Genomic DNA, 16,922 nt, shown 5'->3' with positions numbered 1-16,922 from the left:
TTATATTAGCATAAGGTAAACATGAATCAAGCATTAAATAAGTACTATTCCATCTAACAGGCATATCTAATGCAAAAGTTCTAGGAGACATATTTGATTTTATACAAGCTTCTTGAAATTCAGCATTTCTTTTATTACTACTAGTAATCCAAGCTAAAGATTCCCTAATTCTATCAATATTTTTTTTAATTGTTTTCATACCACTTTTCACAATTAAATTAATAACATGACATGCACAACGTTGGTGAAAAAACTTCAAATTATTATATAAAAGATAATTATTTTGAAAAAATTCTATAGCTTTACTATTAGAACTTGCATTATCTAAAGTTAAACTTATCACTTTATCAATAATATCATAATCTTCTAAAACTTCAATAATTTTATTATAGATTTCTAAACCACTATGATCCACATCCATTAATCTAAATCCTAATAAAGATTTATTTAATTTAAATTCATTATCAAAATAATGACTAGTCACACAAATATAATCTTGTTTAGCTCTACCACTCCAAATATCAGCAGTTAAAGCCACACTAATATGACAAGTATGAAATTTATTTTTTAATTCTAATTTCATTTTTTTAAACAATTTTATTAAATCATTTCTAGTTGCAGTTTTAGAATAACTTTTAAATCCTGGAAAAAATGAATTTTGAACAAATCTTTCAAAATATTTATCTTCTGCCATATTAATAGGTTGATCAGATGCAGCAATATATAAAGCTAACTGTTCCCTATATACATCAGAATTATAACGCCAAGTAGTACCCATATTAGTTATTTGAGTTTGATTGCTTTCTCTATTTCCATGTTGATTAATATGTTTATTAGCATGCCTTTTTAAAGTACTAGTACCATTACCTGAATCAGCTTTATAAACATTTGCACAATATTTGCATCTTGCTTTCTTGACTTGAACGCCATTTTCTGTCTCGTAAAACTTGTCGAAATGCGCCCAAACGTCTGATGTGTGTCTGTTTTCGCTTTCGACGGCAGTTGATGATCCCGCCTCAGCTTGAGATGAAGTTGGACGAGGACGACGATTACGAGGACGACTTCTAGAACCACCGGGCGCTGTTGGAATCGACGGCATATTTTGAGGTGTATCGGATTCTGAGACTGGGATTGGGACAGCGGGACTATTTGAATCTCCTGCATTCATAGTAAAATCAGCGGGACTAGGACTAGGATAGTAGTTTTCTTCCTCATTGAAATTGATGGGAGAGAAATATCTATCCATTGTAGACTTGTAGTTGAAAAAAAAAATGATGTAGAAGAAATAAAAATTAAAGAAAGAGAATTGGAATATGGAAATTGGAATTTGGAATTTAGAAAATTGGAAATATGAATTGAAAATTGCAAAAACTAATAAAAATTAAAATAAGAGCAAATTGATAACAAAAAGATTAAGAGAATAAATGAATAATTGAGAGAATAGAGATTAGAGAATATGAGAGAATGAGAGAATTTGAGTTGTGAGAAAAATATGAGAGTTTAGGGCTAATTTATAGAAAAAAAATGGGGAAAGAAAATGACGAAAAAGACCCCTCCAACGGCTATATTTCAAGGGTAAAAGTGTAATTTAAAAAACTAAATTAATTTTGCATTTTTTAAAAAAATTTTTTTTTTGGCCAACCCGCCTGCAACCCGGCTCCTGCAACTCGCCGGGTTGCGGTCCTCCTGCAGAGAGGACAAAATAGCAACCCACGGGCCGGCGGGTTGCCATTTTGCAACCCGGCCCGCCCGGGGGTTGCTGGCGGGTTGGGCTCAACCCGGCCTGCCATAATGGCGGGCCGGGCTGAACCCTCTTTATTACGGGCCGGGTTAGGGTTGACCCGCCTAACCCGGCCCATTTTTTCCACCTCTACATTGAACCAATGTTGGAGTGGAAGATGGCTGGAAATTAAGGACTTAAATATTTTATTGTTGTAGGGTTTTGGTTTTGATGAACTACTAAGATTGGTTCCATAAAATTGACGTGTAATATAGGAACACTTGGGATTGTGAAGTTGAATCATGTAAAGTTTTTTACCATGTATATGTATTTCATGGAGGATTTGTTGTTTTCAATCTATTTTAATTTTGTTATTTAGTTTTGTTGGTCTTTGCTGTTTCATTTTTTGTTGATAATATTGTGTTCTATATATAATGTGAAAAAAATAAGAAATGCGACTGATCACATCATGTTAATGGTTTGGCAATGAAATGCTAAACTCAAGGATACTTTGATCTATCAGATATTCACGTACCATCTGATTAGTCACATTTCTACTTTGTTATAACTTTCCTAGGAAGAACTGATACATCGGATGTTCGACCATTATCCATTATCATAATTGTTTAATGTCTGCTTCGGTTCTCACTACAAAATCATCGATTTGCCTATAGAATGGTAATAAGACGTCTGTCGAACCAACCTTTACCCTATTATTATTATTATTATTATTTGTATGATTAACCATTTTGCATAAATGTCGTATACATGTTTAACAACTTATCCAATCTATCTCTATAATGTTTTTCAAACTTGTATGTTTAACAAAATATTTACTATCATTTCCTTTAAACTTGTGCCAATAAAATTTTATTCTTCTTAAATCGACGTGTTATTCATTTCAAAATCTCACTGCCTAATACTTAATTTGACTATAAAAAATAACTTGAGAATGACCAATATAGGAACATATGGAATTGTTAGGTTTGATCATCATTGTAGCATGGAATTTTGATAGATCAAGGTAGCCTTGACTTTGACATTTCATTTCCGTTATAACTTGTAAAAAATTGTCTAACAAATTGTATGAAATCGATTGCCTAACCATCATTTGTAATTGTAATTGTTCAAAGTTTGCTTTGGTTGATGACTTCACTACCAACCATCAATTTGGCTATAGAATGGTAATAGGGCAAATACCGACCCATAATTTATCCATGATTTAAGAATGGTTGGAATTTGGATAGATCAAGGTATCATTGAGGTTTACATTTCATTGTCGAACCATTATCAGGATGTGATTAGTCGTATTTATAATTTGCTATAACTTTTCTAGGAACACTACCAAACCATGAGTTTGACTATAGAATTGTAATAAGGTAGATACCAACCCATAATTTAAATAGATGAAAGATTCCTTACGTTAAAAGTCTCATTGTCGTAATCTTGATCTGACTTTAAAAAATAATCTGGGGATTATTAATATAGGAATTTCTTAGATTGTCAGGTTTAGTCATGATTGTACTATAGAATTTAGATAGATGACTGTATCCTTCAAGTCGACATCTTACAGCCGAATAGAATGGTAATAGGGCAAATCTTGATCCATAATTTAAGAATAATTGGAATTCAAATAGATCAAGGTATCATTGAGGTCTACATTTCACTACCGAACCATTACCAGGATGTGATTAGTCGCATTTCTAATATGTTATAACTTTTCTAGGAACACTACCAAACCATGATTTTGGCTATAGAATGGTAATAAGGCATATAGCGACCCATAATTTATGCATAATTTAGATAAATCAAAGATTCCTTCTGTTAAAAATCTCATTGCTATAATCTTAATACGACTTTAAAACATCAGCATGACATAAACAATTAATCATTCATATAACAAATTAAAATACACGAATGTTTTTACAGAAAACATATTCAATACAAATGAACCGTTCCTACTAAGATAGATATGACATTTACTTACAGTTTGGCAAACAATAGGATCATCTTTGATTTGATCTTAGTAAAGTATATGAATATTTCATTGAAAACAAAAACAACAAAATTTAATCGATCTTCATGTTAAGATTGTTAAGGAAGAATTATTCATTCATATAACAATTGTTACTTGAAAACGAAATCAACAAAAGTTAATTAATTTTCATATAAAAATTGTTAAGGAATACACTTATTGTCCACTTTTTAGATTGTCAGGTTCGATCATGATTGTAATATAAAATTTAGATAGATGATTCTATCCTTTAGGTCGACATCTTACAGCCAAAATGTTAATTATGTTGTAATTGTGATACAAGAACATAATAAACGTTTGGTTGAATCATAACGTGATATTAGCCAACCTGCTGAACGATATTATTGATAAAAAAAATTGAAGTAGTTCAATGTCTCTTTGAGTTAAAATTCCAATACCAGTCTATAAACGATAAATCTGACGATTTGCATTGTAATAAACCGTTTGCTGAGCCATAATTTATTCAATATATCAAAGGTGTGCTTTATTTCAAAAACTCAATGCTGAACCATAATATTTTATGTCAATGAATTGTAATAAACAAACTGCCGAACCAATCATACTGCCCGATTATGAATGACGATTTTTTTACTTCTTTTGCTAGTGTGGCTGCATTGCATTGGCATTCCAAACATCTAATCATTTTGACACGTCGGATGTATATTAATAACAATTTTATAGATGCATTGCATTGACATTCCAAAGGTCTAAATAAAAAGATATAAAGATTGGAGTTAGTTTCTTCATAAAACGATAAATTTAACGATTTGGATTGTAATAAACCACCTATTGAGTCATAAGTTATTCAATATATCAAAAGTGTGCTTTATTTCAAAAACTCAATGGTGAACCATAATATTTTATGCCAATGAATTGTAATAAACAAATTGCTGAACCAACCATGCTGCCTGATTATGAATGATGATTTTTTACTTCTTTTGTTAGCATGGGTGCATTGCATTGGCATTCCAAAGGTCTAACCATTTTGACACATTGGAGTTAATTTCTTCATATCCTATTTTGTAGCTTTACAATTTGTAAGTTATTTTGTCAACTTATGATTCTAGTGGTGTAACACTAGTCATGATATGAACACTTCGCTTTGAATATTGCACAATTATTATTGTTTAAATTTCCAGTGTGACGACCTTGTGTTAAAAGTGACCACCTTCTATTATGTTGTTTATCTACTATATCGGGTGAGCACCTCTGAGTCAGAGTGATCACAATGTATCTGACAGATTTATTTGGGTAACACGTGTTATGCTTCTAGAATGCATGAGCTATTTTATTCTCTTATCAGATATTTGTGTGGTCCATAATACCTGTCAATTTTATATTCAATGTGCTGGAAAGTTTTATTCTCTTTGATAGGTGGCATCTTTCTTGATTTTGGAATAAACTTTTGTAAAGGTGAATTCAATAAAGTTATTCCTTGCCACTTGTTCCCTTGCACGGGAGCCCAAGTTTTCTATATATTCGTCTCCTCCAATGCAATTCTTCTGAAGCCTGAATATTCCTTTGATATTACTCTAAAAGTTCCTTGAGGTTTCTTTTGTTTTAAATCAAGTTTCATATGACTTAGGTAGGCTTACAAATACCTTTGATAAACATTGTTTATTTGTTTATGGTTGGAACGTGGGTTTCCATTGGTGATGCTTGATGGGATTTCAATCTTTTGGAGCTGAAGTGCATCTTCAGTGTTGATCCTTGAGAGGAGCTCAAGGCTGACTAGGTGGTCTTGTGAACGTGGAGCTTACTGTGGTAGTTTGAAGTTCGACCAAAGGGTGGAGTTTAAAGCGTTGCGAAACAGGGAGTGTTCTTGCAACTAATGCTTAACTTTGGCTTTGTAATTGAACTACAAATGTTTACCATAGTGGATTGGCTTCATCTAGACTTGGTCCAATGGATGTAGGCATGTTGTTGAACCATGTAAAAATCCCTGGTGTTTTACTTTGGTTTATTTTTATTGCTTTGTGTTTATGTTCAAAGAACTCTTAAAATCAACATAGCAACTATTTCTGCTTAGGATTAATTGACTTAATTTAATTGGTATCAGAGCTTGTTCTTGAAAGTTATTTCAATTGATCCTTGCTTGTTGATTATGATTTTATTGCCTTTTTAATCTGTTTTTGTTCTGGTTTATTTTTCATGTTTTTCTGTAATTTTCTCATTACAGATCTAGGGTGACCACCCTGTGTTGAACGTTTTGCTTGTGAACATCTCTGTGTGTGTATTGTCACCTCTGTCTTTTGAACTTGAGGGTGACCACTTCAGTTCTTAGTGTGACCACACTTTTTGTTTTATTTACCATGAGTTTGTTTAGGGAAGGAGGGTCTACCAGTAGACCACCCTTCTTGGATAGAACCAACTATGCTTTTTGGAGACCTAGGATGCGTGTCTTTTTGAAATCCATTTATGAGAGGGCTTGGATGGCTTGTATTGTTGGTTGAAAAAAACCTAAAGTTGAAGAAGCAAGTGGGAGCAAAGGAAAAGCCATTGATCAATGGACCAAGGTTGAGTCAGAATAGTCTAGCTTTAACTCAAAGGCCTTGCATGCCTTTTTTAATGCTGTTAGTATAAGTTAGATGAAAAATATTGCTAGCAGTGTGACTACAAAGGATGCGTGGGATAGACTCCAAGTAAGAAATGAAGGAACAAACCTTTTGAAAAAGACTAGGCTTAGGAGATTAATAACTAATTATGAAAAACTTGTAATGCATGATGATGAATCAATCTCTGATTTTCATGGCAGATTATGTGATATCACTAATGAGTGTTTTGCTTTAGGTAAAATCTTTTTTGATGTTGAACTTGTTAGGAAGGTGTTGTGCTCCTTGTGTCAAAGATTTATGTCCAAAGCAACCTTTATTGAAGAATCCTGTGACCTCGATGTGATGTAGCTGGACCAATTGATTGGATCTCTTCAAGCATATGAGCAATATTTGAAAAGGAGGGTAAGCAAAAATCAGGTAATGACCTTGCATTTAAACATGGGATGAAACCCTTGATGATGTTGATGATATTGATATGGATGATGATGAATGTGGCTTACTCATAAAAAACTTTGAAAAATTTTAAAAAAAGAATATGAGAAAACCAAATGTGGCTAGAAAAGGCAAATAGTCTTGTGTTAAAAATTTTGGTGACCATTTTGATCAAGGTGTCTTTTCAAAAGAAAATGAAAAGAAGAACATGTTGGAGTAGGTGCCCTAGAGCCAATCAGTTATTGTAGAATTGACTCTTTGTAATAATGTTCATTAATCAATAAAAGACATTTTATTCTATATCGCATAAATCATTATTATTGCAATATTTATTAATATATGTCCTTAGAATGATAGAACCGTGATGAAGGTATCAAGTGTTTCAAATCTTGATAGTGAAAACCCTATGAGCACATATGGTGGCCATTCTAGAAACGTCCGTAGCCCTAGTATTATTTTGAAGTAAGGGCACAGATAATACGGTAAGACTATCATAGTGTTGAACGACCCTGTCAAAAGGCAGTGACTGATCTCACTTGTCAAGGTTGTTTGGTGACAACCTGGTGTAACACATGGGTGCTTGCTATAGGCGATCACACCGCAGGAAGTTCACTGGACTGACCCACCAGAGGATTCCATATGGATGGTAACCCCAGTGTCTATGGAACAAATCCTCAAACGAATGGTAGTGCATGTGATCCTTAGACTTGAGATCACCNATCATGAGATGATGAATAAAATACCCAAAAATGCTTGTAATACCCTGTATTTTAGATTTTATTAGATTTTATTTTGCGATTTTTTGGGGGTTAAAGGGCAAGAAATTGAAACCTTTTTGGAGGACAGTGTAATATCTGAAACAAGTAGGGGTTTAAAAAAACTACCGTAGTTAGTATTAAAATAACTTTTCGCCCAAAAGAAGACGAATCGAGAAGAAGAGAGGAAGAAGAGAGAGGAGAGTTAGTATTAAAATAACTTTTCGCCCAAAAGAAGACGAATCGAGAAGAAGAGAGGAAGAAGAGAGAGGAGAGGAAAGAAAGAAAAAAAGAGAAGAAAGAAAAGAGAGGGAAGAGAGAAAGAAAAGAGAGGGAAGAGAGAAAAGAAAGGAAGGAAAGAAATGGAGAGAAAGAGAGAGAGAGAGAGCGAGCGATGAAAGTGGCTGCCGGCGGGCAAATTTCGGTGATTGGAAGGAGTAGAGGAAGATTAGGCTTATGGGAGGGAGGTAAGCAGGGGGCACAATTAGAGGATTTATACTCCTTCGGATCAAGGTTTTTGGCTTGAAAAAGGTGAGTGGATTAATAATTTTCATTAAAATTAATATTGGTCTTAAGTTGATTAATGATATACCATGCATGTATAATATATATTGAATAGAGTTGTGGAGAGATATTGCTTGTGTTGTGATTGTTTGAGTTGAGTTGGTGAAGAGAAATCCAGGCAATTGGTGGGGCTGGTTTGTTTGATTAATAAATGGGAGTGTTTTTGTTTTGAATGAATTCTAATGGTAATGTTTGACTGGTGGGGTTTTGGCTGGATGATGCATAAAATGGTGGCTGGAATTATATATATTGTAGATTGCATTTTTGCTCAATTTATGTTTGAAAGGGGTGACTGGATTATGTGTGTCTATGGGGTTCATTGTTGGCAGAATAGAGCATGGAATATAGGCTGAAATTGCGTGTGTAAGGACTGCATTTTGGGGTCAGTTTCATGGTTATAATGTGGCCGGATTTTTGGTGTGTTTTAGGTCACTTTTGTTGACAGTTTTAAACACAAATGGATGCTGGAAACTTCAGGAATTACAGAATGCATATTTGGTTGTTGTATGCATGTATCGGTTGGTGGTAATTGTGAAAGGAAATGCTTGTAGTTGGTCTATAATTATGGGTCTACTGGTTGTGGTTGTCATACTTATACCCATGAACAAGACTAATATGGTATTTATTAAGTTTATAATATTTGGGTGCTTCTATTTTGCTGGACATTTATTGTTATTTGGTTTGGGTAATTAGATTTAATTAAATTAGTGGGCTCAATTGTGTGAATGGGTATGAGATCGTGGGCTGCATAAATGGGTAGATATAGTATTTGGCCTTTGAAGTTTATTTGGGATTTATTAAGAGTTGGTGGGCTGGCTTAAAAAGGGTTGGTACAGATTTAGAGCCCATTGGTTAATAGTGTTGTTAGAACATTTCCAATGATGCTCTTTATTTTAGAGTCTGATCTCGATTATGTGAAGGGAAGTCCTTTATTTATAGCCACCGATTTCAGGGTAATAATCACAAATCTGCAAGTGGGTAGGTGTCGTGCAAGTCCTTCCTTGTGCCTCATTGGTTGATAACTTAGGAAATATCCTTAAATTATATGGGGCTTGGACAGGTGTGCGAACCAAATTCATTCACAAACAAAACTTGTTTCGGCTAGGTTGGTGACAACTATATTCTTCTTGTCTTGGGGTGATGTGGTAGATTCTAGGTAGCACAAAGCCTTCTCGAACTCTGATTGGTGCTCGCTAACATAAGCTTACTTCAGTCTTGATTTTTTAGGCATAACAAAAGTTCCCTAGTTCTTGAGATTGCAAAGAATTGGATCTTGAGAACTTCATGATTATGTCGCGACCTGACTTGACTTCAGACATGCTTGCTCGAGTTGAGAATTGAGATACAATCACATTGTTGCAGACAATTTGAAGTTGACTGCTTGATCTAAATTCTTTCTTATCTTGCGAACTGAAGGCTAGTCATGTACTATGACTTGAGAGTAATAGGCGACCTGGCGTGATCGTTTACTGAGATCTATTGACCTGAGCTTGATCTTGCCTTGACACGTCGGGAGTTTTTTTGAAACACTAATAGTATTACATGGCTGAAAATTTTGAATCATCTTGTTTGGTGTCCACGTTTGACATGTTGAATAAATGTGTCTTTTAAACAACCTCTTCAGATGTTCTTTGTTGCATTCGATAGCTGGGTCGGTCAATAAAGTAATCTTTATCAGATAGAAGTGTCACTGTGCATAATAAGTGTCAGTCATGAACATTAAATGCAAGTCATGCTAAAACAACATTCCCTTTTGGCGCATTAAATACGGATGAGATAATTATGCTGGCGATTGGCGTTCTCGATAAAGGGCAACGTTAACTGGTTTCTGCAAGGCGTGGGATTACTCTTCCCATGGATCGATGGATGACACATGGTTGTGATTCACAGTTAAGAATGAATTCTCGTCCAAATGTTGCTTATAAAGAAGCTGTAGCGTCATCCTCTTCATTATAAAACCCTAACTTTGCCTTAACTTTTCAGAGAACTCGAATTTTTCAGAGAGAAAAAACCATTTTCTTATTCTAAAAAAATATGTTCTTCCTTTACTAGTTCATGCGAGCCCAACGCTACATCAGAGCACCATTTTAGGCAACCAAGAGGTAAAGAAATTTCTTCATTTTTCTCTTTTTCACATTCTTGCAAATTTTTCTTTTTACAGTCATGGTGATTATAGGTATCTCGTAGGTCTAGGAAAGGAGCACTTCTGGGTAGTGTTAGAAACAAACACTTGAAGGCTTAAACTTGGGGTAAAGAGTCTTGAAGGACTGTTTTTAGGAGTTTTAGGGTTTAGGAGCCTGATAGCCATGGTAGAAACCATAGAGATTTCCTCTACTTCGTCTGAGTTGTCGTATGAGGTATATTTTTCAAGGTTTGAGTCTCACTTAAATGTCGTACCTTTACAGACTCTAGAGTCAGTGGAGATCCTTGAAATGAGAATAGCTGGCGAAGAAAGCTCACACCCATCAGGTACCTCTATAGGACCCAGGAAGGTGATAAGGTCGACTGCCACAAAGGAAGAAATAAAAAGGCGTTGGACCAATACGTGATCTCAATGGACGTGTATCGAAAGAGGTTGTACACTGCTCAAGATCCTCCCAAGGGAATGGCTGCGAATTTTTAAATGCGGAGTGAGAATTCCCTTCCACCCTTCATTAGGTCAATTCTCAACCACTTCCAGGTCGCACTATTCCAGTTGACATCGAACACATATATGATAGTTGTCGCTATATATATGTCGTTCTGTGAGTACGACCTTGAAAAGCCAATGACGCTAGAGCTCGCTTGCACCTATATTTTGAAAAATAATAAAGATAAGGACTCGTACTACCTCTCCAAGCGATCAACGATCGAGGGAGGAATATTTGGTTATCTAGTAATATGGGAGCATAAGAAACCAAATATTTTTCCTTTAAGTACAACGGTGTCTATAAATTTCAGAAACTGAGTAGATTTTTTCCCTTCAATTCCAGGTCCCTTGTCCTTTTTTACTTATTCTTTTTTTCAAAATATAAGCTAATGAGCTTTTTTCTTTTGTAGAAAACAAAACGACCAAATTGTAGCTGTTGACCGATCGTGACCGCATTCAAGCATTTAGCCAATTTTTGGATGAAGGTTTTGATGTGAAACTGCTCGTGACGACTGAAAATCTTTGAAATTACGGATTCTTTCCTTCTGAGGCATATCTAGCTAGTTTAGCTTGTAAGTTTTTCTTTAATTTGAAAAACCCAAGTCTTTTAAATATTTAGACTTTATTCACTGTTCATTTTTGATGCCATGCAGCAACCATGCAGCCGAAGAAACCAAATTGACTTGTGGGAATCACCTTCCCCAGGTTGAATCCAGGCTCCCAAGCTAGAGCGACTTTGGACAGTCTCCTTATAACGGGGACCCAAACTGGTGCCAAAAGGCAACCAACTGTGGAGCGACGTGAAGAAGCTCCCCAGCCTGTTGTTGCATATCCAATGAAAAAGAAGATGATGGGTACGAAGAGGAGGAGGATAATAACAGTAGAAGCGTCTGAGTCTAAGTAAGACGACTTTAGGATATTGCTAGGCAGGCTACAACCTACCTAACTCCTTGCTTTGAAAGCCCCTCCAAAAGATGTGTTAAAGGCATCTTAAAGGAAAGAAGGCGAGGCCACTCAAAGAGAACCTGGCCAAGAACAGAGAGAGGAGATTCCTGACATGAGAGGTCGGGACAAGTCTTTCTTAGGCCTTCTTAGGCAACTTCCAGATCATCTAATGTTGGTGATCTTCACACTTCTTGAGTGCCAACTAGAGTCGATCTTTGAAAGGTACATTGTCTTCTGACCTTCCGACCTTTTGGTCATTGCGCTCCAACTGTAAAGCCAGGTAAAGCAAATATTTCCCTTTGCAAACTCTTGGACATTGATCGAATTTCTTAGTTTTTATAAATAAAACTAACTCTTAATCATTTTCCTTTGCAGTCTATGCTTGCCCTGAACATTTCACGCATAACAAAATGAAGATCAACTCCGGAGGAAAACTCCATGAAATGAAGGAGGAGATCATCAAATCGAGGCAAGCCCTGGCGGATTCTAATGAAGCAACAAGTGATGCACAACTTCAAGCGAGCACACTTCTGGCAGAAAAGGACTCTACTTGCAAGCAGTAGAGTTCTAGAAGCAAGAGCTTTTGAAAAAGGACGATCAAGTCAAAGAGCTTTAGATGAAAATGGCGAAGCTTACTAGAGATCTGGGCTCATGAGAGCATGAGCTTAAAGAAAGAGAAAGTCAACTCCAAGAGAGCTTGAATCGAGAAAAAGAGATGGAGGATTTTTGAACTGCTTTGTGGACGAACAAAGAGAAGAAAGTGAGAGCAAAAGAGTTAGAGCTCGAGGTGTCCCATGGGCAAGTCACTTCACTAATCGACCAAATGCGGCAGCTTAGCAATGAGGTGGAAAGGAAAGCTAGTTATTGGTCGCTGCAAGTTATTTATACCTTGCGAGCGAACAATGCAAACATGGATCTTTCCAGCCTTCTTGAAGAATATCAGGTAGTGCTTGCATCGACGCAGTCGGTTGAAGAACAAGAAGACCAAGAGATTGCCCAGAAAGAGGATTAGCAAGAAAAAAAAGAATCCCAAAGACCAAGCTATTGATCCTAAGATCGTAGAAGCGAAAGTTAGGGGTTCTGAAGTTCAAGAGAAGTGATCGACCTCTGCTCTGCCTACTATTGAAGTATCTCTTTTGTCTCTTTTTCCTTTCGATATAGCTTGCTGATCATCTATGTACACATTATTTTAATATATAAATAGACTTTTTGGCCATTTGTGATAACACTTTTATAATTTAAGTACTTCATGAAATGAATACAACTCTTTTGATCATAAAACTTGTAAAACATTGTAAATAACAAGATTATAAAAACTTGAGATTACAACATAAGTGATTATTGAATAAGAATGAGAATAATCTTATTGATGAAATTTACAAGTTACGATTACAAGTAAAACAGATCGTATAAGCTATACAAGAGTTTTGAATTACTGATAATAAGGTTGCAAATGCTCAACATTTCAAGCTCCTGAAACTTTAGAACCATTAAGCCTTTTAAGATGATACGTCCCAAGTTGAATCACTTTAGCGACTCGATAGGGACCTTTCCAGTTAGGCCTCAATACTATTGCGCTTAGTTTTTTTGTATCGAGAATGACTTATTTGAGTACCAACTCACCGACCTGAAAGTCTCTTCTCCTAACTTTGGAGTTGAAGAACCTTTTAGCCCACTATTGGTAGGAAGCTATCTTTAACTGAGCTTTGTTGCAGTGTTCTTCAACCAAGTCTAGACTTGCAAGCATAAGTATTTCATTGTCTGCCTCATTATAAAATTCTCTCTGATGTGAACCAGTTTCTCCTTCAACTGGGGCCACTGCCTTGCAACCATATGCTAGTGAGAATGATAATGTCTCTGAAGTAGAAGTTCTCGGAGTTGTTCTATATGCCCATAGAACTTCTGAGAGATCGTCGGCCCAATTACAGTTTGCTGTGCCAAGCTTGGCCTTCAAAGTGTGCTTAATGGTTTTGTTGACAATTTCAACTTGACCATTAGCTTGTGGTCTTACTACTGAGGTGAATTTCTTATGAATCCTCGGCTCTTCGCAAAACTGTTTGAACTCTCCATTGTTAAACTATTTTCCATTATCTGAGAGGAGTGTGTGAAGAATTCCGTAGTGGTATACTATATTCTTGAAGACAAAGTCTTTGAGTTTCTTTGTAGTGATCGCGGCTAAGGGCTCTGCCTCACCCATTTAGTGAAATAATCCACTACAACCACAGTATATTTGACACCACCCTTACCAGTTGGCATAGGAATGATGAGATTAATCCCCCACATAGCGAATGGCCAAGGACTAATCATCATTGTTAGCTAGTGAAAAGGAGCTCGCGGGATGTTCGCGAGCAATATGATTACTATAGATTCCTTCATGTATCTCTCTCATTACGTAGTTTGCATCTTCATCTATCACACATCAGAGGAGAAGAATACTAAATCCTCGTTTATACAACTGATCTCTAATTAAGGTGTAACTATCAACTCTTGTTTGTAGGAGTCTTGCCCCAGTCTTGCTGTTAGGAAGAACCTTTTCTTTGAGATATTGAATGATTGGAGTCATCCAAAACATAGATTCAGCCACTGTTTGATCGGGTGAGTTGATGTTGGGAACTTTGATGTATTTGATTGGGATATTATCTGGCATATCAGATTCTAGCGATAAAATTATCTTAGCCAAAGCATCTGCGATAGAGTTACTATCTATTGGGATCTACTTGATCGTATACTGCTTGAAGGGCTCAAGTGCGGCCATGGCTTGATACTCTCCCAATATCTGGTTAACTACCAGTTGGGAGTTACTATTGATGTCAATCATTTCTGACCCCATCTCTTTTGCTAATCGCAAACCAACATATAGCGCCTCATACTTAGCCTCATTATTAGTGGCTTTGAATCTGAACCTAAGAGTTCCATAAATGCGAGTTCCTTTAGGACTAATGAGCAGAAGACCAGCTCCGACTCTTTTTCTGTTAGAAGATCCGTCAACATAGAGACTTCATGTTGATAAATTTTGAACAGTTTCTTGGACAACTTCATTGGCTGGCTGATCAGATTCTCGATCTGGTTGATAAGAGAACTCCGATATAAAATCAGCCACGACTTGCCCTTTGATGGCTACTTTTGGTTTGTAATGCAGATCGAACTGACTTAATTCTATGGCCCACTTAACCAATTTACCAGAGGCCTCTGGTTTCTAAAAGACTTGTCTAAACGGATAATTGGTTAAAACATGGATAGTGTGGGCATGGAAATAAAGTCGTAGCTTCTTGGAGGCAATCAGCTAGGCAAAAGCTAATCGCTCAATCTCTAGATATCTTGACTCGACATCCAGTAACCGTTTTCTGATATAATACATTGGCCATTGAATTTTGCCTTCTTCTCGAATGAGAGTTGTGATTATCGCATACTAAGAAACAGATAGGTAGAGAAACAAAATTTCCTTGGGAAGTGGCTTAGATAGAAGATGCAGCTTTCCAAGATGCTTTTTTATGCTCTGGAAGACTTGCTCACACTCTAGAGTCCATTCAAATTTCTTGTTAGCCTTGAATGTATTGAAGAACGGAAAACAACGATCTGTTGCTCTTGATATGAGGCGACTTGATAAGTGCTTGAAAATACACTTATACTTAGTGGTTTATAAGTATCATTTGTGGGAAATTAGGATTAATTCGCATGAATTAACTTAATTATTTCATAAACGCACTTTTCGAGATCACGGGTATTTTTGTTGTGTTTTCAAGAAATAAGGCTCAAAAATAATATTCGGATGAGAGATGATGTTGGCGAGAGAATTTGTGATGACTGGAAACAAACGGATTGAGAATCGGAGTTGAATTGAAGAAGTTATGGAAGTTGAAGTAAAGAGAAGATCCTAAATTACATTCCAGCCTGAGCATGTCTTGGTATTTTAATAATATCTTGAGATGCAAAACTTAGATTAATACGAGTCTTGGACCGTTGGAAAGCTAATTCAAAGGGCTGCATTTAATATATTTACCACTTTTCCAAATTTCATCATTATCGAGTTCAAAAATCACAATCTCTGAAGAATGGTGGAATGATGCGGGAAGAAGACCAATAGCTACTGTGCCGTGTCACACTTTTTCCAGTAGCTACAGTGCCATAGCATAGTGCCGCGGCACAGTCACGACAACTAGGAACTTTTCCTCCGTTTTTGACTAGGAAAATAGGGTTTTAAGAGTCCTAAACTAACTAGAATTAAGGAAAACAAAACCCTAACCCTTATGGGATATAAATAGAAGTCTTTTAGCATTATTTGAGGGGGAATTCTTTGAGAGATAAAAAAAGAGAGAACAAAGATTATTCAAGAACCGAAGAAAAAGGGAGATTAAAGAAGGCTTGGAGAAGAATAATTGGAGGAGATCATCATCAACTTCATTAATCCAACCAAGTTTTATTAAGTTTTTCTTCTTCTTTGTTATTATTATTTGTTATGAATAATACAATGATGTTCTCATATTTATTCATGAAGAACTAATTCTTTTGTGATCGAGGGTGATTTCAAAACCCTAGACATGTCTTGTGTTCAATAAAATCTGCATCTTTTTATCTTTTGATCCCTCTTGGTTATGTGATTATTTCTCTGAAAATAGGGTTTAACTAGATTCTTCTAATTGTTTAAGTGGCCAATTAAATCATTAGGATTAATTTATTAATGCCAATTTAGGTTGTTTAGTACGAAATTGCTTTATTAACCTAAATAACTAGTGGTAAAGTGTATGCCTCCATACATGGGGGGTAATCACTCGAGATAACTAAACCGACCATACGAGTTTAGCCTTGATTCAATAGGTCTCTCGCAACTTAATGCTTTTATTACTTTGAATCTAGAGATCGTATCCTAGGTTATCTAATAAATAGGGAATTATGTTATGACCGTATCTAATCCAACGACTTAGTAAAGAGAGATAGAACTTATCAAAGTTTGGTATTTTCTGAGCCGATGTGATTAAGAGGGTGGAAAGTTAAAGAGTGCTTTTATTTTATGTAATTCATGTCTTGTGGTGGCGAATAAACCTTCAATCTAGTTTCTCTTATTGATTTCTCTATCATCATTAATTGCTTGATTTACATTGTTTGCTTTGAGTTCTTTTTAGTTTTTGTTGAGATTTTATAATTCGTGACAAACCCCGTTAGAAGTAGATAATTAATTAAGTTCACAAATCCTCTGCGGGAAAGACCCTTACTTGCTCTTTGCTATTACACGACTTTGCATTAGAATTTAATGAGGTAAAATTAGGTGTTGCATTTGCATGCATCAATT

At 35.8% G+C, this 16,922-nt stretch overlaps 1 long non-coding RNA gene across 1 annotated transcript; it reads left to right on the top strand.

The window, feature by feature from the left end:
* Positions 1-7,696: 7,696 nt before the first annotated feature.
* LOC116120380 lies at positions 7,697-12,828 on the top strand. The gene is made up of 4 exons (XR_004126531.1): positions 7,697-8,028; positions 11,101-11,262; positions 11,344-11,915; positions 12,011-12,828. It is a non-coding gene; the product is annotated as an uncharacterized LOC116120380 (long non-coding RNA).
* The last annotated feature ends 4,094 nt before the right edge of the window (positions 12,829-16,922 follow it).

This window comes from Pistacia vera, unplaced genomic scaffold (assembly GCF_008641045.1).
Source record: "Pistacia vera cultivar Batoury unplaced genomic scaffold, PisVer_v2 Contig93, whole genome shotgun sequence".
NCBI classification, from domain to species: Eukaryota; Viridiplantae; Streptophyta; class Magnoliopsida; order Sapindales; family Anacardiaceae; genus Pistacia; species Pistacia vera.
This window is presented reverse-complemented; position numbering and strand designations above follow the sequence as displayed.